At 42.6% G+C, this 23,610-nt stretch overlaps 1 long non-coding RNA gene across 1 annotated transcript; it reads right to left on the bottom strand.

Annotated features, from left to right (window-relative positions):
• Positions 1-5,424: 5,424 nt before the first annotated feature.
• Positions 5,425-18,182, bottom strand: LOC310713673. Its single transcript, XR_014529397.1, has 3 exons — positions 17,946-18,182; positions 9,458-9,587; positions 5,425-5,536 (listed from the first exon to the last, which is right to left on the bottom strand). It is a non-coding gene; the product is annotated as an uncharacterized lncRNA (long non-coding RNA).
• Between the last annotated feature and the right edge of the window lie 5,428 nt (positions 18,183-23,610).

The raw sequence follows: 23,610 nt of genomic DNA, 5'->3' as shown, positions 1-23,610 counted from the left end.
AGTCCAGGTCTCTGGGTGACTTCGGTCTACTCACCACCAGTCAGCCTAGCCTACCTCACAGGGTTGTCATAAGGATGAAATGGGGAGCGGGGAGAACCATGTACACCACCGAGTTCTTTGGAGAAATGGGGGTATGTTAATGTAATAAAAAGAATCCAAATACATAAAAATGCTATCACAGGAAAAGCGATGCTTCCCAACATTTGTCCTCCATGATGTAGGACTCACAAGAGTGTTTGCCTTGAGTCTTAACCAGGGGTCTCCAAGCTTTCGTTGCCTCAGGCCAGTGTTTTGAGCGACGATCACATGGCAGGCCAGAGGGCGTACGCTATTTCCAGCGCACTTCCAGGCTGGAGGAGGCCCATGCGCATGCGCACAAGCTATTTCCGGTGCTCCTCCGACCCAGAAGTGGGTCCCCGCACTGCGCCACGCCGGTAAGAGTGGGCAGCAGCGGGCGGTGGCAGGGGTCGCAGGCTGGATAAACAAGTCCCTCAGGCCTTATCCGGCCACCGGATATGTAGGTTGGTGACCCCTGGTCTTAACCCTACATGGTCATAGTGTCTTATATACACAGGTATGTAAAACAGCTTCCAACCTGATGCCCTCCAGATGGTTTGGACTCCAAGTCCTATCAGCTCTAGCTCTCATGGAAAATAGTTGGGGATGATGGGAACTGTAGTCCAACAGCATTTTGAGGGCATCATGTTGAAAGCTCCAGTCGAAAGTATGGCTGTCACTTAAAGAGGCAGAAAATTTCACACAGGAAGGAAAGACGTGAGGGGTGTTCTTCATGCATCGCTCACTAACAATGCTCCTCTCCACTAACAATGCTCCTCTCCACTGACATGGCTGCTGGTCACATGTCCCCCTGAAGGCATGGCCAACAGGTGCAGCATCTGTGAGGGAGAGGCCTGTCTAGTGAGATTGCCCCCCCCCCACCTCTCTTGTGATTGTTTGCTCTGTTTTAAAAACTGTTTTCAGCTGAGTTTGTACATCATCTTGAGATGCATCATCATCAATGTGTTCAGTGTGTGGCATAGCTTCTGGCCCACTTCATCAGGCCCTGTTTGCTGTCACTAGTGGGGCTAGCATTCAGCAGCAATGCTGAACTTCCCTGTCAGTCAAGAGCTGCTAACTTGCTTTTTGCCTTTCCTGAGACTTGAGGGCAGAACTGGCCACGGAGAGGAAGACAACCTTTGTGGGACAAGGGGAAGGATCCAGTGGTTTGCTATCAGCTCTCCACCTCTTCTGGCCTGTGGGAGCAACACCCGACAATAGGGCCAGTTACAGATTGCCAAAAAAAGAGGGAATAAATTATCCAAAGAAGAAGACAGAGGAGAACCACTGAGGATCCACTGAGTCCCCAAACCAGCCCCACTGGTTGGACTGGTGATTGGGAGCAGCCTCTGAGACCATATAACATCTGTCCTGAAAGACCTACATTGGCTCCCAGTACATTTCCGAGCACAATTCCAAGTGTTGCTGTTGACCTTTAAAGCCCCTAAACAGCCTTGGCCCAGTATACCTGAAGGAGCATCTCCACCCCCATTGTTCACCCCAGACACTGAGGTCCAGTGCCAAGGGCCTTCTGGCGGTTCCCACACTGCGAGAAGTGAAGCTACAGGGAACCAGGCAGAGGGCCTTTTCAGCAGTAGTGCCCACCCTGTGGAATGCCAGATGTCAAGGAGATGAATAATTATAACTTTAGGAGACATCTGAAGACAGCCCTGTATAGGGAAGCTTTTTAAAGTTTAAGGTTTTACTGTGTTTTTATATATACTGGAAGCTGCCCCGAGTGGCTGGAACAACCCAGTCAGATGGGTGGGGTACAAATATATTATTATTATTATTATTATTATTATTATTATTATTATTATTATTATTATTATCAGGCAAAGTGATTTGCCTGCCCCCTACTTTTCCTTCTGGCTGTCACTCCATGAACAGGTTGAGATTGCAGCCTTACTTAGGATTCAGAATATTCTGGGTCCTCTCTGGATGGAAATACAGAATCTCCATAAGACTTTTTAAATGGGACATGATGAGGAAATAGGGACAATATGCTCAAGTCAGTCGATCAAAGCTAAAGCAGGAAATGCTGTGCTTTTGTTAAGACACTATTTTGTGAGGGTTGACAGGTAGTTGATGGCTCATCTGCCACATATTTTTAGAAGGGAGATGTATGGGGATAGCAAGGCGAAGACCTCAGAACATTCGAGATGTTTGTCACCTTTCCCTGGCCTTTCCTTCCTATAAAAATCTACAGTGTCTTTATTTCCAACTGAATAGCATGTTAGGCAGCAAGTAGCTGTAAACAAGTTTCACCTCCCAATTTACTTCAGGCCTGTCACTTTCCATCCCTGAGAATAACTAAGTTTATAAAGATCCCCAGGCTCCTGGCCTTCTTAATCATGATAACTCTTATCAGACTCCCATATCTCTGAAGCAGCACATTTTTCTTGTCCTCCCCCAGGAAAGAATGGTGTTTATAAGGCAATCTGTCGTAATCCTGTCAATTATCCTTTGGTAGACTGAGGCCATGGTACCGTACAACCTCCAGAGGGGTCAATCTGAAGGATTTATTCCTAAGGCCTTGAAGTTTTGGTGTATAGCTTTAACTTTGGAAATATCATGACATCTTCTTCCTTTACAATCCATTTTGGTAGCACACTATTTTACAAATACAATTCAGCAAATAAAAACAACAAAGAGTCTTGTGACACCTTAAAGACTAACAAATTTATTATGGCATAAACTTTCGCGGACTACCTCAGATGCATGTAGTGTTATCCTGAGTTACAGGTACAGGTATACAGGACTAGGGATGGGAGGCATTGTAAACAGGTTAGACAGATATGAAACACTGAAAAGTACTGATCATGTTGATGATGATTACCTATTAAAAGTGGTCATTTGCACACACAAAGAGAGAAAGAGGAGACAGAGGGAGGGAGGGAGAAAAATTGATAACCCAGAGAGAATAGTTGATAACACAGAAATTCTGGCATTAGTAGTCAATTCACACAAGCTGTATGCTAAAATATCCATGGTACTAATTTGGTTCACAAGCAATAGAACTGAAACTCTTGTACTTTAATTCAAAGGTTTCTGCGAGTCTAGAAATTATTCAGCGAATAGAATACCATAATATCCTTCTCCTATAAAGTCAGTGGTTGTATTATTACAAGTAGAGACGAATATAATTTCATGGAACCTCCCTCCCAAGAGGGACAGCAATATCCTCAACAAGAAGAGGTCCTGGGACAAGGAGAGCACTGCTCCCTTGATCATAAGAGATGCAGTACCCTGTATGGTTACCAGCATTTTAAAACAGTTAAACAAAAACAAAAACGCACAGCCGTACAACTTCTCTAAGCAACTAAAAATGTTAAAGGAGGGAAGAGGCACTCTGGCACAGTGCAGATCCAAGTGTTCTTCATATCACTGGTTGTGTGGCTCAATCCCCAGATCTACATTCCAGTTGGTGCAAGGATCTAAGCGGGGCAAGATGACATTTGCTCCAAAACTGGAATCCTCCCCAAGCCTAGCCTAGCCTGGTTTCAGGCTATACTTCTTACCCAACAGAAGCAGCAGTGAGAGAACCCTGGAAGGAAGGAAATCACAACATTCTCACCTCCTGCCCAAGAGAAGATTAGTACTGTGATATTGCAACAAGGTCCGTTTGTTTTTGGAAGACTGTGTGCAGTCTTTCCCTCAAATATATGAAGGGATCATTCATTAGGGTAGAAGTGAGTGGGCACGAAGGTGAAGAGGGGCTGTGAACTGCAAGGAGCTGCTAACAGTAACAGATTCACAAGTCTCATCATTCTTTTCCCACTCAGCAAAAATGAGAAGGCGGATTCCCAGAACACAACAGGGAGACACATATTAATATATTAAGTAAATGACTTAATATTCATTACCATCTAAAGACATCCACTAAAGACCTCCCCAGGCTGTTAAGTCCAGGCTTTAAAATTACCTGCATCACCATAGTAGAACCTGTGTTGTGGACCATAGTTTAAAGAAGAGTCAATTTGCCCAAGATCACTCAAAACCTAATCTCCTAGCCCACAGCTTCATTGAAAAGGGAGCCAAAGTGTCTGAAATTCTTTTCTAGCATCAACTTTTTCTCCCTAAGAAATGCTTTTGGATTCATTTCCGCATACATGCAAAGAACATGATACATATACAATTCCAAAGACAAATCTCTCTTCTTTATACAGTGGTACCTCGGGTTACAGACGCTTCAGGTTACAGACTCCGCTAACCCAGAAATAGTACCTCGGGTTAAGAACTTTTCTTCAGTTTGAGAACAGAAATTGCACGGCGGCAGCGGGAGACCCCATTAGCTAAAGTGGTACCTCAGGTTAAGAACAGTTTCAGGTTAAGAACGGACCTCCAGAACGAATTAAGTTCTTAACCTGAGGTACCACTGTACTGCTTCCACAAGACCTGTGATTGCCCTGGCTTCACAAAAACATGTCTTCACAAAAACCACACATCGTGCAGTAACAGCTTGCCCAGTGGGGCAAAGCCTCCCACCACTGTTGCCACTTGTGTTTTGGGAAGAGAGGAGAGGAGGTGAAGAAGTTGGAGAGCAAATCGGGCACTCTCACTGATGTGCCAGCATGGCCCCAACCTTACTGTCGCCTCTCCCAGTAAGTGGCAGGGATGCTGGTGCCATTTGCTATGATTCTACTCCACCAGTCAAGTGGTATATATAATGTACGCCTATAATTTGCCACTTCTCTCTTCATGTTTGATGCAGTCTTCTCACACTGAAGACTAGGGTTGGAGGTGCATCCATTTTGAATAGAACTTGGTGGTTCTGACCTGACTGAGTGATGTCTGTATGAGATCACCTCTTGTATCAAAAGATAACACCTCTCGCATCAGACACCATTTGCGTCTTAACTGCTTGTGCATTGCTGGGTTTCCTACCAATCATTCCTTACTCAGCTATCACACTAAGCACTGGAAAAGAGGTGAATTTAAGTGCCCCACAAATACGATAAGATACTGTTATTATTAAGTGTGTTTATATCTGATCCTTCCTCCAAAAGCAGCCCTGGGAAGCAAACGCTTCAGAGATTAAACAATACCATTCAAAATAAATAAATAAAATTAAAACATTTGGAAGCATGTAAAACAATTACATACTCTCACAGGTAATAATTTCAAGGTTTCCAGGAACAGTATTTCTCAGCCATCAAATGCTTGGGTGTACAAGAAAGTTCTTAAATTCCTCCTGAATGTTACTAATGAGGGAGACAAAAAGGGAACCACCACCGAGAAGGCCCTGTCACAGTTCAGTGCCAGCCAGCCAGTACCCAGCAGCAGGTTAAATATATCAGAAATGCATGCATGCATACATACATACATACATACATACACATGAAACTGAGCATGTGATTTCCAATCGTGTACATTTACAGTGGATGCTTGCAGTCAGGGAATTTATTATGGGATGCATGCAAATGTTCTCCAGCGTCTACTCAATGCCACTGACATCAGCCCCTTGTCTGGAAGCACCCTGGGAGAATAGCAAACAGTGTTAAACCCTCTTTGGGTGAGTATTTATTTACAACTCCTTCACTTATGTATTGTTCACAAGAAAATAGTGCATTTGCGAATGCAGATACATAGAGCCCTGGTGTGATTCCCACTTCTTCCTTGAACTCTCTGCAAAAGAGGATATTTTTCCATTTTGTGATCCTCCTTGCTATGTGACAGAATCACAGAATTGTATGGTTAGAAGGGTCATCGAGTCCAACTTCCTTTCAATGCAGGAAGCACAGCTAATGAATGTCTGCATACTCTCTGCATCTGTCTCCTTCCCTCCTTCCACATCTGGCTCTGTCAGGAACAGGGATGGAAGGATCTGTCCATTTCACTTCTCTCAATTTCTCATTTTTCCTATTGTTGCACACCATCTACGAGCAGCGCAAGATCCCAGGGGTTCCAAGCACTTACCCAGGGTTTGTGCTTCCTTTGGAAATGAGACACAGTGGAGACTGTGGTGTCTTCAGAATATATGGTTTATTTACATGTATACAACCTGAGCCTGCAATGAAGGGGCTCACATTAACACCCCCAAAGGGTCTTGTTTCCCCCCATAGCTGCAGCCTTGGATTCAAACAGAAATCAAACATCAACACACACACACACACACACACACACACACACACACACACACGTCTGGCCTTTTGTATTTCTAACTAACAGGTACTGAGGGAGGGCGGCCCACCCATTTTCCCTTTGTTCCCTTATCAACTCATACTTAGTGGGCCATTACCAAGCTGGCCTAGCTATTCCAGCAATTGAATCTGTGTTGGATCCAGGAATTCGAAGCAGGGCTCAGCCATTAGAAGAATCTCGGCTTACAACCTACGCTCCCTGCCCCCCCCCAACTCATAACACTTATACTCAGTTCTCCATATATCTGCAGCAATTTGTGAATTTTCTTTTTAAAAACCCTCATCAAATTATCCCGCTACTGAGTGCAAATTTCTCCTAACCAACAGGATTCGGTATACAGTTTTGACTTCATATACACCTTTCTGCAAGTAGTTTATTCCAATATAATGCATGTTTTGTGTTATTTTTTCATTTATACATTAATTTTTATGCATATTCTCTCATAACACATGCATTTTTGTAACCATTGTTTGGTTACAGCAAATTTTGGATAAGTGCAAATCTGAAAGGATGGCTACGTTTCAGTTCTCGTGTTGTTATGGAAAGTGCAAATTTAATCAATTTGGTTTTAAATGAGAACGAATCAAATTTCTTCCCTACCCCTAAGCAGGAATATGGAGGTTAAGTGGCTTCACATAAAGGAGCAACATACTACTGTCATGAGAAGAATGCAGTTATCTGAATAGTATGCACCTTATATATTTCTCAAGGTATTCAGATGAAACGTAGGTTGGGCTGGTTATATGAAGATGAATTAAATCACAGATTAAGAGTGTGGTTCAGCCCCTTCAAAATTATTATATCTCATCTCATTTCAAAGCATTTCATTCCACAACAAGCACAAAAATCCCTTTCCCTTGGTTCTTGATTTTTAAAAATGATTTTATAAATACATTTTACTGTAACAGCCCCCATCAGGAAGCCCCACCTCACATCCCCCAAAACACACCGAGATTCCCCCCCACCTCCGGTTCCCAGTTTTCCTTTTAGTGTCAGTCATAATCAGAAAAGGACAGCAACCCGAGAGCTTTTGCTTAAAAAAAAGTCTTTGTGTGGGTCAAAACTATTCTCCTAGAGTGGTCCTGACATCTCTCTTCTCTCCCTTCCCTTCCCTTCCTTTCCCCACCCCCTCTTCTTTTCCCAGAATAATCCCCCTCCCAGACTCTTTGCTGGCCTTCAATAAGGACAGTATTGCGTTTGTGTAGCAGCTGCAACAAGGCCTCACAAATGCTGGCTGACGAGAAGTGACAGCTCTGTATATCTCTCACTGGCACTGACAGCTGACAGATGGATACCACTCACACACAGAAAAAAAAGCCCCCAGGATGATTCGCCAACATTACTCTCTGTTCACGGGGGCCACACTTGATTGAGTGCTGCTCAGAATAATAAACCCTTGCCGATCCATTCCAGAGCCAGTTTGCTCACAATGTCCTGGTTCCCCCCACCCCTCGAAACACGTACCAATGTCGACTCGAGCTTTGCTTTGTTGTTTTGCCTCGCTTTGTCTTAGGGAAAAGCGGCGGGTTGGGGGGGGGAGTTGCAGGAGGAGGAAGCTATCTCCCTACTAGTTCTGTGCAGCTGCTTATTAGAGGAAAGGGAGCTATCAGTATGTAACTTAGCAATAGCCATGTTAAATGGGGCTGTTCCTTTAGAATTCCTTCATCCCCCTACCTTCAATTGGTTGGTTATAATCCTCTGGATTCCGCTACCCCACCCCACCCCCTCCTCATTTTATTTTATTATTCTCCTCTATCAATCAACCCATCTTTTAAAAGCATTGCTGGTTGGTTACTCAGAAGGCAGGAGCATAAAAACGGACAGGAATGCATGTTGATGCAGAAGAGGATGTAGAAAAGGGGGGCGGCTGAAGAGAAGGAGAGTCATAAACCAAAAGAGACATCCATTCACATGGAGAGATGTATATAGACAAAGAACGGGGAGTAAAAGAAAGCAGAAAAATAGACCCATGTTTCCACAATTAGAGGAGATGAAATCTCCCCAACATGTTTCTCTTAAAAGGTCTGAACGTGATGTTGTCTCTGGATTCCCCCCTCCTTTTTTTTGGCTGCCTTTCCTCTCTTTCCACAAACTGCTCCATTATTTGTACCCCAGGAGGTAGGTAGCACTGCCAAAAGTCATTTTCAATTGGGAGAAAGCATGTTTTGCTATTGCCTCCCCTCCCCTCTGAAATTGCAAGGATATAGCTCAGATAGAAGGCACATTCTTATGGTTGGAAGAGCGACTGTAACAAAAGAGAATGCAACCAACCCCCCCCCCCCTTTAAGGAACAACAACATAAATTGCAAGGATATAGCTCAGATAGAAGGCACATTCTTATGGTTGGAAGAGCGACTGTAACAAAAGAGAATGCAACCAACCCCCCCCCCTTTAAGGAACAACATAAGCATAGAAGGGTGATAATGTCAAATATATCACTTGAACGTAGCTCATTTCAGTTATAAAGGTGACAAAATTTCTGTTGTTCTTGTTGCCAGTGCTGAACCTTAGCTTTTTACAGACTTTAGGGTCTTCATTTCTGCAAACTAGTAATTTGGGTTTTTTTAACCAGGGCAGGGGATGTTTGCAAGTGCCACCAACTCTCAGAAGTCACTTTGTCCATTGACTGGGCGGTTTCAAGCAGCATTTGTCCTGAAAAACACACCCAATTACCAAACTAAATGGGCAGGATCCCTAGTCACAACTGGTTGGAAGAGAGATAGTCATCAATTTGGAGCTGGCTAAAAATTGCATGTTTGGTAGACTGGCTTTTGTAAAATATAGGTCTGAGATGCCTCCTTAGCTTTCCAAGTCAAATGATGATCTTCTCCTGGCCACTTCCATACGTGCAATTAAGATGTATATTAAATTAATGTTAGAAGCAGCTGTAAATTATACACAACTTCCAACAAGTGGGAACAGAAACAAAATGTTCTGCCTAAAATGAATTCTTGCTTTCAGGGTTCCATTTAGACATTTCCCCCTCTTGTTCCCCTTCCATTCTTCTTTCCCAAACAACATTCAGTCCTCATTGGGCTATTTTGTGGGCAAGGAGAGGTTTCTCCTTTTTTTTTTTTTTTTTTTGTACCTACAATGAATCCAGAATGCAGCTGCCAGATGGGTGACTGGGAGTGGCCAATGGGACCATATAACACCAATCCTAAAAAATTTACATTGGCTCCCAGTATGTTTCGGAGCACAATTCAAAGTGTTGGTGTTGATCTTTAAAGCCCTAAATGGCTTTGGCCCTGTATACCTGAAGGAGCATCTCCACTCTCATCATTCAGCCTGGACACTGAGATGAAGTTCCAAGAGCCTTCTGGCAATTCCCTCATTGCAAGAAGTGAAGTTACAGGCAGAGGGCGTTCTCGGTAGTGGCTCCTGCCCTATGGAATAGTTAAACAATTATACAACCTTCCATAAACATCTGAAGGCAGCTCTGTATTGGGAAGCTTTTAATGTCTTACATATTGTGTGTTCTTTTATACTTTGTTGGAAGCAACTCAGTCAGATGGGAACTGTACAAGTAATAAATTGCTGCTGCTGCTGCAGTTGTTGTTGTTACCTACGAAAGATCAATTAGACCATGGATTGTAATAAAATGAATAAATAAAATCATCTATGTGTTCACAAGCAGAAAATAATACTTTTTAAAACTGATGCAGCTTTTCTTCATGCAGGTTTCTGTCATAGCAACCCAAATTAGGGCAGCTTATGTTCACAGGTTGACTTGGATATTTGACTTGCACTCTGCAAGTTCCCACATGATTTGGGGCAACATCTCACCCAAAATGTCACCTGAAATCAGTGCTGATCATGGTGGCACTTCTCCGCCACTGACAGAGGGAGTGGGGTACCACCTCGTGGGCTTCTATCACCTGAAGCAGTGGCCTCACCCTCCCTAATGGTTGGGGTGAGTCTGACACACATACACACACATCCCATTTAATTTGGGTTGTTTCCCATCCAGTGACTGAAGGCTCAGAATGGGAAACAATTAGAAAGACAAATATATTAGTTTTGCCTGGAGAGTTTCAATGGCCAAAGCCAAACCCTCTTCTCAGTAATGATCCTCTATACAACTCTCTAAATAAAGCATTCTACCTCCTCTTTGGGTGCTTCCAGATGAACTCTTTATTGAGCATTATTTTCCAGGGAGGTTTCATGGCATTGGCTATTCAGTAAGCACTCGTTCTTAATTTTTTTTTGGGGGGGGTAGGTTAGATGACATTGGGTCAAGCACCATCCCACACACTTCAGCACATTTTCCTGTCACTTTCCTTATCACTAAAGTGTGATCTACAAGGGACTCGGGTTTGATGTGCAACAGCAACTGTAATGGTACAACTTGAATTTGCTGGCATGTGATTTAATCCCACTCAAAAATAGCCCCGAAGTTTCCGTGGTTAATCTTGTGAACTCTTGGTTCCATTTCCAAGTGGCTAGAAAATCCCGGAAAATCACTGTGAAGGCAAAAAGCAGGAAGACTATGGTGTTCTTAGATCACCCTAGGCCATTGCAATCATTGTGTAATGATTATAGGGATTATCAAGGAGAAAAATGCTGCCTGAACACAACCCCCAGGAATATGCTTCCCCTTGGGAAGCCTCTCCCAAAAAGCACATAAAAGATATGAAATCCTTAAATGATTCCTCTTCTTTGCCAGCTAGCAAAATACACACTAGTAAAAGTCATTGCCTTATGCCAGATTGTGTAACCCCAAGAGAGATTGTGTCAGCCCAAACTCTCATCTTCTGGGTGCTATTTTTTTGCGGTGGGGGGCAGTTTAAGTCCACACCAAAACCCATGAATGAAATGGAGGCATCCCAACATCCTGTCAACACCAGAAACATCAAACCAGCAAATATCACATGAAAGAGGATTAAGCCAGAGCAGAACAGCAGCTCCTCTTTGAAAGAAGCTCTTTGTTTTGCCTTGCTAAAGTGTTTCTGATGTTTTTCTTTTTGACATGTCAAATCAGAACAGGGAGAAGAGTTTGGTTTTTCCTGTCCTGGCTCTCTCATATCATCTTTCTTAACTGGAACCAGCGAAACAACATTATACATTAAATACTATTTCTGTTTGCAACAGTTGTTCTAGGCCAGTACCTTCGATAGCTATGAAACATCATCGAAGTGGAATAAGAGAGCTATCTTTAGCTTCAGAGGAGTTTATAAGATTACTTTGATATACAGTAGGTGCATGTATCATTGAGGGCGGGGTGGAGGGGGGAAGGCATATGAAATGTACAAAGATTTCCCCCCCTACCCCTTTCCCCCCATTTTCCTGTCAGTATCCTATAGGGCAAAGTATTGCTTGTAGATAATCATGGATTAATTGTGAATGTAAAGAGAGAGACACGTTTTCTTTATCAAAGCTGTTGCCTCGGGGCAAACTCCAGTGCCATGAAAACCGAAATGTTTTCTTTTTATCAGAGTTCCCTTACTGGCACCTGAAATTATTTCTTTCATGTCTGATAGTGAAGAATGAGGCTGCACAGCTCCCTGGAGATGAGCGATTGTTACCATGGTCTCATAACATATTGGCAGCTGATGTGGCATCCATGTACACCTGTCACTCAAGCAGAGCTAAATGCAGATGTGGGAGGGAAGCTTAAGTTCAGACACTTGGCAGGCCTTCCCCCACTCCTAACACACACACACACACACACAGAGAGAGAGAGAGAGAGAGAGAGAGAGAGAGAGAGAGAGAGAGAGAGAGAGAGGATGTGAATGCTTTCCATGCTGCACATTTGTGAGTGTACTCAAAATGCTATCTGGCCTATTTAACACAATGAACCTGCATGCATTAGCATTTCTGCACAGCAAACACAAATAAATAGAAATGCATAGGGACAGACAAACAAAGCTAGATCCTTTTTCAAGCAAAAAACACACACTCTTTTGCAAGTCCAACAGACAGTGAAAGGGAATGCAGAACACAGAACTGATTCAATTCCCTTTATTGGGAAGTGAACTAAGACCTTTTTAATGAAGGCTGCAGGGAGAGAAGGGAGGGGGATCTTCAGTTTGGCTCATGGATTGCATAAGACAGAAAGGATCTCAGGTGCCATTGTCAAATAAAGAGTAGATTGAGGTACAGTCAATACAGGATGATTGACAACATCAAGTAGATATATTACGTCGGATGATTCTTCTGATTCTTCTGTCCTAATAGCCTTAATGCTTTAAAGCTCTGTATACCATTAAACAGATAAAGCCCACAAGAGGGTATGGGCAAGAAAGATGACATTGTATGGGGTGAAGGATTTGAATGTGCATGTTTGTGTAAGTATTTGAGTATGAAATCATGCATATACAAGGCTGTACATACAGGTTTAGGTGAACTGGATTTACTCATCCGAATGATCTAATGCTTTTGGCTACTGCGACAAAATGTATAGTGCTGGGTGATGGAAAATATAGGCCATTTTTTAGAAAGCAAATTGTCAATTTAGCTCCTGGGCTAAAGTAAACAGGACATTGGCATTTTTTAAAGGGGGAAATATGACAACGAGCCCAAATGCATTAATCTTATATTTATAAATGCATTGCTTTATTGAACCATTTGTCCATTCTTATATGTTGACTTATAATAAACGTAATGTGATTCATCATGTCATCTTGTAAGTATATGCAACACTTCATTAAACAAGGTAATCAAATTTAAACAGTCCCACTTTCATGTTAACGATGGAGACCTTAACAATTCCATGGCTCCGGAGATGCTGCTTCTGTAATGAGTTGGGAGGGGGAATTATGGAACAGTTGTAGATCTCTAATAGTTGGTGAAGAAAATAAATTTACTGGCAGCTGGATGCCTAGCACTGGCGTAACTGTGATGCCAGAACAATGTTCCTGGCACAACCACTGCAATATCATTGTTTGTTACACTGCACAGTGGAGGAAGTAGGTATTATCTATTCTAACTTTTCTTTCTGGGACAGCTAATTTCTGTGTAGGGCCATTAGTGAGGACATCGTAATAAATGGCATGATGCAGGCAAGGCAAAGCGCTTTTAAGTGCTTTATATTTCAATGGGAGAAATTGGAGGTACATGTTTACCTCTGCTAATGAAAACAACAGGACTAAAAAGTGCTTTACTGTGATCAAGTTATGTCTGAACTTAGTAATGGTCAATGGTCTCTTTTGTTTTTTGTTTTGTTTTGCAACAGCACTTACATGACTACAATTATGAAGCTATCGATTGGACAGTTGGAAACATTTTAGAAAGTCTGTTGGAACTTTTGGAAAGTCTACAGAATCCATTTAGAGTCTGCATTTTGAGAGACTTCCCCCCTCCCCCATGCTATTTTTGTATTTGCCATCTGGAATGACATTGCAAGCTGGCAAACAGAAGAATAATGTGAAATATTTCTATCGCATAGCATTAGTTACAGATTCATCCAGGAACAGAGGCATCTGAGCAACATTGGTCAAATACCTGTAATTATCTGAACCTCTTCGCACTTTGAGGATCAAACAGCCCTGCTCAGAAATGAGTTTCCCTTTGGAATGTGGTAACAGGAAAAATTTGGTCCTCATAAACTGCATTCTGCAAATAGTCACATATGAACTATATAGAAGAGGAACCAACATTTGCATTTGCTTAATTTCTCCAATCAGGAACTGGGGGAAAAATGCTCCATGCACCCACAGGGCCTTTGTGTGCAGATGTCTCTTGAACAGCAGCTGCCCATACTGCATGGCATTCAGACTTTTGGAACACAGGAGTTTTTTTCAAACATTTTTTTACTAAACAGGCAGGGATCCCTTGTCAGTCTGAGGGCCATGTTCTTTTGTGGGCAAACTTCTGAAGACCTTGTGCTGCTGGTGGGCAAGGCCAGAGGCAAACGTGAGCCGAGCTTTGTAAAGTAGGTTTGTTTCTGCACACCACCTCTCCACAGAAGCTAGCAAGAGGCATTATCAGAAATCAAGGACACCTTCCAGTCAGGCCAAACACGTTCCAGTCATTTGGGAGGCAAAGCAGGGCAAGCAAGGTTTATGGCCTGAGGAGAGTTGTGAGGACCAGAGAGAGAGAGAGAGGGAGAATCCTACAGGGCCACATACAGGTCCAAGACTCCCAACCCCTGTTCTGCTGTGTCATGGGAGTATGCTGTTCAGAGAAGAAGAACAAGCCACGAACCTTTTCCACACTAGCACCAGTACTTCAAGTCTTCATTCAAGGATGTAAGGGCAGCCCAAGGTTAGATAAAAAGACACTAGCTGCCAAAGCTGTACTAACCAAATGCTTGCCCTGACAGTGGTGCTGCCTGGAAAGTTGTTTCCAAGCTTCCAATGGTCCAGGCTGCCCCTCACTCCAAGCACGTCAAACTACAGTGTATTATTAATATCCTGATCACACACAGGACCAGAATTGCAGCTGGTCTGCATCATAAGCTTCAGTTTCAATAGATATTTTATTCGCAGAGCTTGGAGATTTAAAAACAGCCTACTATGGGCGCAGCTTGGTGTATGTCTCTGTCTGTGTCTCTCTGTGTGTGTTCATGACTATTACGCACAAGGAAATGCAAGAGAAAATGGAAAAAGGAAGCTGACATGATGGTCTGCTTTGTACCAATCCCCAACAATCTGTTTCTGCAGACAAAGGTGGACCTGCTGTTAGTTTGGATACCAACAGCAAAACCTTTCTCAAAATGTACAGAACAGAACTTAAGCTTATAGAAACCATGTGGCTAGCTAGCTGATTGCATAAGACATTTGTATGCAAATATAGTGGATCATAGGCACAACAGTCAAACAACTGCAAGTTGTTACAGCATAACAGGTCCTTTTTCTAACCCTCTGAATGCTCTTAGAGCAACAGATTTTTGATTCTTCTAATCCAGCCTGCAACCTCCTATAAACTTTATATCCCGGGGCAGGAAAAGATAGATCCCTATATATGCATATACCCAAGATCATCATCCTCTTCAGAAACCATGCATCATCACTGCATCCTTCTTATGGAAAGATTCATTTGCAGTTAGAAGGCTGTGATCCCTTCTGTCACACTGAACCAACCACTAAAGTTTATGCAGTGTGACCATAAACCTTTGAAAGCAATCATGTACATTTTGCAATCTCAATAGACAAGAAGTGATTTCTTCCCATGAAATACTGTACTGTAGCTAAAAATATTTCCAGAAGAGTAGCCACGTTAGTCCATAGAGGGCAGAAAAAGAAGCATTCTGTAACACCTTCATTTTTCACTAGGTTTTTTTAGGGGGAGAAGGTGACAGTGCAGAAACACATAGACTAAGGTCCACTATAGGGTCAAAAACTGGAATTTCAAGGAAAAAAATACGGATTGCAAATAGTGCATGGGAGGCCTTTTCTGTTCACCACAGAGAATGGACAACTTAAAATCAAACCTATATTAATGAACCACAATTACACAGTACCACTGGGTTCAATGGGGGTTAGTCCCGAGTACATAGGATAAAGTCTTAACAATGCAAGTCTCAATGCAAGTAGGTTTGGCACTGTAGCCTTGCAGTGTATTCATATCCATGTCCACCAAGAAGAAAGCTCCACTGATTTCAATGGGACTTAATTTGTAAGTGTGTATAAGACTGCAACCTTAATGTCCAGTTTGCATCAGATCATTCCTTTGCATGGGATTTGTTAAGTTTAGCCATTTAAGAGTTTTGGTAGGAACTGGTGCCATATTAATCAGTAGTGGCTTGGGGAGCAGAAAAGGCCTCCAGAAGGGAATGTAGCCCATGACCTGAAAAATGCTATTCAGTCCAGTTACAGAGAGCCAGGGTGGTATAGTAGTTAGAGAGTAGACCTGGGAGGCCACGACTCAAATTCCCATTCAGTCTCTTGAAGCCCACTGGGTGACTTTGGGCCAGTCACCATCTGTCAGCCTAACCTACCTCACAGGGCTGTTGTGAGGATAAAATGGAGAGGAGGTGAAGCATGTAGGAAAGGTGCTGTATGAATGTCATAACAAATGAACAAAATAACAGTGTCATTTGTTTGCCGTGTGCTGAGTTTCTGCTGATGTCCAGCAGATCGTGCTACAGCTTCTAGTTCAGAACTTGCCGAATGATAACAGCAAACCCTCCAAAATGTTGAGCCCCAAAACTGGGATGCATGCCTTCCCATCCATGCTCCCAAGCAACCTGTGCAAGATCATGGAGCCTGAAAGATGTGCTGGGGGGGGGCTGTGCTCTCAAGGTGCTGAAAAATACATGTTTTGGGGCAAGATTACAGCCCCCAAAAAGTGCTTTGGGGGGGGGGAATCTTGTTGCAATATCACATGACATCACAACGTCCCAAATGGCCACTGTGCTCTCGCAGGGAAAAACAGGGTGTCCTGGCTTTTCCGGGACACTTGCAGGGTATCTAATGGTGGCCAATAGTTTCTTGAATCTTAGCTCTGGGCTTCAGTCTGAGTATGTTGCTTTAATGAAGACCAAGCCACTCTCAGGCACTCTGTGCCTTTATGCCTGCTTACTTTGCCTTCAGCTCCCTGACCACAATATCCTTCAGTGTGCCTGAGACAAATGTTTGTGTGGGTTCGCCATCTCCATTTCATATTTCTCATCTCTTTGTTCTTTATGAGAGTACATGACACAATAAACATGGTAGTCCTGTGGTACCCAACAAGGTAGCACAGCCAAGGTCAGGAATGGTGGTAGTTGTTGTCCCAAACATTTGAGGGGGCACCACATTGGCTACCGCTCTGCTAATCTGACATGTGGTCACAATATTTGTAGCTAATATGATAGGCCAGGAAATAATAAGCCTGGCATAGTTAGAAAGTGTAGGTAATCATTAAACTACAGGTAATTTATTCAAACTTAGGTTGCTATGCCGGGTGCGATGGCCTAAATGAGGATTAGAGCAAGAGTGTACTGGGGGAAATAATCACAAGCAGCAAAAGTTAGAGGGCTTCATGTTCTTCTAAAAGTTTCTTAAAGGCATTTTCCAGATAGTTCTTCTCACTGCTAAAACCGTGCCTCCCTATTGGTCACATGGCTGGAAACTATAATTGCTGGTTGGCCAAAAGAAAAATGTTTGTGTCTGCCACAGTGATAGAGCTCTAGCCATTCCATGAGGAACTAACAATTATTGATGATCTGATCTTTAAAGGTGAAAGACTTGTAGCACCACAATCACTGAGGTCTGAAATGACAAAGATCATTCATTCAGGACACACAGGAGCGAAGGAACAGGGTCAGAGAATTTTGCTGTTTTGGCCTGGTATAAATGCACAAATCTCAGTCATTCTGGAAACTTTCACAGATCGTTTACAGCACCATAGGCCAAACCTTAAGAAGGTACAAAGCAGGGTCAGACCAAGAAATTTTGTTATCGGAGGTAACAGAAAAGCTCCTCTCTCCACCACCACCAACTGTTTGATATGCTAAAGCCAACTGGACTAGTACGTATGGTTGGGTGGATTTGTTATTTTTGGTTTTCCTCGGTTTCTCATTTTTCCAACTAAGTTCTCCACATTTCCACATCCTTTTTTTAAAGCAGCATTAAGTGTGAGTTTCTTTTAATCTACCACATCTTTACATGCAACTTTGCCAAATATGCACATTTTTGCAAGCAATGTTCCTCAATACATTGTAATGTTTGTATATTATTTTCATGAATGTATGCATTTTTATGCACACTTTACCCTAGTATATGCTTTGAAAAAATTCACAGAAGTATGAAATTCAAAAGATGGATGTGTTTCAGTTCATGTATGTATTGTTTCAAAAAGTGCAAATGAGGAAGTCTCACCTTTAAATCTTAACTGAGGTGATGCTCCCCATCTCCAACACATCACCGCTGCTGTTGGCCATACGGATGTGACTTCCTACAGTTGTTGCCCCATTTTTCCCAATAGTGGGACTGTCCCTGTGATCTTAAGCCAAGTCACATCATCATAAAGAAGCAGGTAAAGAACCTCCAGGAATGCTGGGGGAGGGAGGTTTCTTTTCCCATTTCTTCTGTAATGTCCAGAATTCATCCATGAGATCTTCATAGAAACTTTGGAAGCTGCCTTATGCTGAAACCATTGGTTCATTTCCTCAGTATTGTGTAGCTTCCAACATATATAAAACATTAAACGTTAAACAAACCTTCCCTATACAGAACTGCCACCAGATATCTTCTAAAGGTTGTATAGTTACCTCCTTGGCTCAGGGGTCACATAACTCCATATCCTCCATCATTTCTCCAATGAAAATAGGGACGACCTAAGGAAAAGTAGAGGGATGCGGGTGGCGCTGTGGTCTAAACCACAGAGCCTAGGGCTTGCCAATTGGAAGGTCGGTGGTTCGAATCCCCGCAACAGGGTGAACTCCAGTTGCTCGGTCCCATCTCCTGCCTCCTAGCAATTCAAAAGAACGTAAAAGTGCAAGTAGATAAATAGGTACTGCTCCAGTGGGACAGCGTTTTTGTGCACTCCTCTGTTTCACCAGAAGTGGCTTAGTCATGCTGGCCACATGACCCGGAAGCTGTCTGCGGACAAACGCTGGCTCCCTTGGCCAGTAAAGTGAGATGAGCACCGCAACCCCAGAGTCTTCCGTGACTGGACCTAACGGTCAGGAGTACCTTTACCTTTATGGGAAAGTGGGATATTCTTGGATCAAATCAGAAACCGGGACTATCCCTTGAAAATCCACAACATTGCCAGTGTTTAAGTAGGCCTCGGTTGCCTGTCTGGTCTGTGTATGGAGACCAGGGAGTGGGGGCAGCATCTTGTTCTTTGCCTCAGATAGCTAAAGGTGTTTGGGCAGCCCAGGGACTTTTAGCTCAAAAGGCACAACTCCCAAGCACGCCAAGCTTCTCATTTTAGAAATCAAGTGACCCCCCACACACACACACATTTACCTTTTCAGACTGGCACTGTTCCATGTCTAGCTACTGAAACCGTAAGAAATATAGTCGCTGACTGAATAATGTACATGATGCTGTCAAGCATCCTGACTTGTTGGCAGTAATATTACTATTATTTATTATTTACATATTTAATGACCTTATTGCTATTATGCACTGTTAGCCCGACTAATTGTAATGCAATAAACATAATTTACAAGTATATACATAATCAGCCATTAGTGGCAATACCTGAAGCAGCTGCAGATTTTCTACCACAGTCCCTTTAAAAGTGATATCATCATGATATGTGTCTGTTTTGATCATCGTATGCATCAAGTGACCTACATAGAATCATTTTTGTCTTCTTTAATGAGAAGTGATCAAAGCTATAATTAGGGTATGATTATCTTGTTTTGAACTGAAGATCGCAGAGGAAAAAAAAGTAAAATCCCACGTACAGAAGGTATTTGCAAAGAAAGACAGCTGCTCTGACTGCATGCGGCTTCTTCATCTGATAAAAAAAGAGAGAGATAGGTTGCTTTGGATACATCCACACATCCAAAAACATAATGTTAGTTTAACCTACAAAGCCCTTAGCAGCTTGGTCTCTATGTAACTTCGGAGTTGTGTATATTGTTAAAACATTAGAGGAGATTTGAATTTATTTTTTAAAATGACCCTTGGTGGACATAGGGGAAATGAAAACTTCCCCCACCCCACAAAGTGTTGGGGGATTATTATTCTTATTTTCATTTGGAAGTGTGGGTTACCACTTCCCTTACTTAACCTTACGAGGGAGCTAAAGGTTTCCCATTTCGTGGTTGTTTTTTTCTTGTTCTTATTTAATCATTGTTGTAACTTTATTAAATCCCATAAACATTCATTGCACCAAATACCTAAATACACACACATTATAAATACCTGTAATAAACATATATTAATATTTTACCACATGTGGGGAACTTGTGGCCCTCCAGATCTTGCTGAACTACAATTCCCATCAGCCTCAGCAAACACCACCGGGGGGGGCAGCAACATCTGGACAGCTAAAGTTTCCTCACACCAGCTTTTAAAAGAGCCCCATGCAGCTCACCCTAGTGCAAAGCTCTTGCTGCAGCTTCCCACAAGCTGCACTTCCTGGAATGCCTCAGGAGTGACATGTAGCTGGTGCTAAGTGGCCCAGTGCCCAGCGATGGAGCAAGCCAATCAGGCACCTGGGGCAGTGCGCATGCCCTGTGCCCAGGGGCGGGGCCAGCCGCCTGCGGGGGCGGGGCCAGCTGGGGCAGAATGCTCCGCAGGGCCTCCAGAGTCTGCCTGCCTCCTCCCACTCAGCCGCCCTACAGCTGGGGGAGGGGGGGAGGCGGGCAGACCATTTGGGGCAGCACGGAGCCTGCGGGCACCCAAGCCACCACGTCACTCCCAGGAGAGACATGTGGCTCGGGCGCGCTGCAGACCCCGCGGTGAGTGCCGCCTGGCATTTTGTCACCTTCCTCAGTGGTGAAACCCAGGGCGACCAGCCCCCACCACACCCCCTTCCTCCGCCCCTGCCAATGCCATCACTGCAGCTTCCCGTTGGAGGCGGGTGAAAAGTTATGACACCACTTTGTTCAATAAAAAAAAAAACACCAAGCGGAGGATGGAAAGCCCCCAGCCGCTTTGTTAGTTTAAGTAAGACAAACCTCTAAAAAATAGAGATATCTCCATTTCAAAAAGTGGCAGAAAATGGGCATCAATTTTGATGGAGGATAATATTTCGAGGAAACTATTGGGGCTGAAGTGATTGGCCCCCAGTCTTAGAAAAATTAGGCACTGGAATTCAGTGGCATCTAAGGAAGTGATCTGTGTTCATAATTGTAGCCAGGCAGACCAATCCTAAGCATGTTTGCTCATTAATAAGCCATACTGGGACTTAAAAATCAACTCAAGCCTGTTCTCAATGCCTATTATATGAAAGAGATTTTGCAGGTTCTTTCAAACTCACTCACTGGCTGTCCAGAGTAATGGAAGTGGAGTTCTGCTCATAAAAAAATAACCTAGATGTTCTGATGTGTAATAAAGAACTTTTATTTTACTAGTGGCTGTTGACTTTTTTCTTACTTCCTTAAACTCCTATTACTTTCCTTCTTTGAAGTGGAAACCAAAGACTTGAGAGAGTCCAGATTTTGTTGCCTAAGATAATTATTAATGGAAATAAGTTTTTTGAGTGTTACAATGATTAACAATAACAATCAGAAATTTTAGGGTGTTTATTTTTAAAAATCTAGCATCACAACAAATAAACAAAAAACCAGCATCTCATTTTGTCAACAATTTTAAATGAAAAAGGAGCGAAGAAAAATGGGTTGGGAATCTTTCTTCAGTTTTCTATTAAATATGCTATCATTGAATGATTATCTTTTACATGTGAAAAGGTTTGACCACCTTTATTAAAATATCAATATTTATACCCATTAGACATGGATATAACTAGCTCTGAATAAGGCTGGATTGTTTAAGCAACAGTGCAATGATGTCAGTACTGCAATTTTATTACCATGATGCTATAGCTATTGATTACAGATAATCATCTGAGGTCTAGAGATATGATTTTCATAAGGGCTATAACTGGCTTCATCTTCAGTGAGGAAAAGGAAATACATTTCAAAAACAATATTCTGGCAAATCATATTCAAAGTAAATTTCTGGAGCCTCTATTTAGGGTTCGGGCCATCTAGTTAAAGGGCATGACTTCTAACTCTGGCTTGACATGGGCTGCACAAAGGCTCTCAGATATCTTAAAGATAGATAAATATCTATTATATATTTAGGTATACATAGGCATAGGTATAATTGGACTGGCTCCAAAATCTTTTTCTGCATATATTGTGAGGAAAAACTCCAATTCAGATGTTTGCCTGAAGAAATGTGGGCAAAAAATTAGGATGGAGAAGAGTCCAACACACAAGCCCTGCCCTGAACATCTCCGCATGTGTGCTAGCACCAGATCATCCTTCACTCTGAAGAAATGAAGAGGAATTCTCAATGCAAATCTTCCCCATTGAGTGAGAACCCTACCTTATCGGGGTTCCTGGTATTGAGGATGATGATGATGATAATTTATTATTTATACCCTAATCAATGTTACGTTATGAATTGATGTTGGTTGGTTTTCCGTTTGTTTTCTTTTTTATGTTTTGCTTTGTCTTTTGTCTTTTTTGTTGTTGTTGTTCGTTTGTATGTTTTTCTTCCTTCACTTTGTATGTTTTTGTCTTAAAAAAGAACTTAAGAAAAATATTTTTTTTTAAAAAATATTATTTATTATTTATACCCTGCCCACCTGGGCTGCTTCCAACAGCCACTCTGGGCTGCTTCCAACAGAATAGTAAAATACAATAGTCTATTAAACATTAAAAGCTTCTCTAAACAGGGCTGCCTTTAGATGCCTTCTAAAAGTCTGGTAGTTGTTGTTCTCTTTGACATCTGGTGGGAGGGTGTTCCACAGGGCGGGTGCCACTACCAAGAAGGCCCTCTGCTTGGTTCCCTGTAACTTGGCTTCTCACAGCGAGGGAACCGCCAGAAGGCCCTCGGTGCTGGACCTCAGTGTCCGGGTAGAACGATGGGGCTGGAGACGCTCCTTCAGGTATACTGGACCGAGGCCCTTTAGGGCTTTGAAGGTCAGCACCAACACTTTGAATTGTGCTCGGAAATGTACTAGGCATATTCCACTAGAGGCATTTTAGAATCCACCTTCCCTCAGGTGGTGCAATAGGTCAGCGCATCTGACTGTTAACCAGAAGATTCGTGGTTCGAGCCCACACAGGGAAAGGATTCCTGCATTGGAGGGGGTTGGATTAGATGTCTCTCGGAGTCCCTTCAAGCTCTACAATTCTGTGATTCAGACATTCTCTCTCAAGGCAAGTATCTTTGAAGTGAAGCTGGTGTGCATAAGGGGGCATTGGGAGTAATGACAGAAAAGACATTCAATTTTGTTTCCATCACACTTATTGAGCCAATACAAAAATTGAAACCCATGTAGCCTTTGACATTCACAATTATCCAAATAAACAAGCATACAAGATGCATATATTAGGGGGAAATGTGCATAAAATGCATATATTAGTGAAAATAACATACCAAAAATGCATTATGTGAAGGAAAATTGCTGGCCAAAATGCATATATTGTCAAAACTGCATATATCAGTACACATATTTGGATAAATTCAGACTCAAATGCTGACAAATTTTCATGAGGAATTTTTTCCTCCAATGAAACTTTCTGAGAAACTGGAGCATTAATTTAAAACTGAAAAATAAGAAACTGAGAGAAACCAAGATTGGCAGATTCATACCTCCCTTTCGTGTGTCCCTCTTTAAAGTTACACACATTCACCCCAAATGCCTGTGAGAGGTAGAGTTGCTGTGAGAATTGAGTTTTACAGTTCATCCTTAGATCAATTATATTAGCTTGAGCAACACTTCTGTACACACGAACAAAACAAACACCAATGCAGGCCAGGCCTTAACAGGCAATAAGCTGAGAACTTCATAACTACCACCTCGGCAACTCATGCACCTCCTTCCTTATATAATTCCATTGGTTCC

The sequence above is a fragment of the Podarcis liolepis genome (genome assembly GCF_965112155.1).
Source record: "Podarcis liolepis genome assembly, chromosome: 8".
Lineage (NCBI taxonomy): Eukaryota > Metazoa > Chordata > Lepidosauria > Squamata > Lacertidae > Podarcis > Podarcis liolepis.
This window is presented reverse-complemented; position numbering and strand designations above follow the sequence as displayed.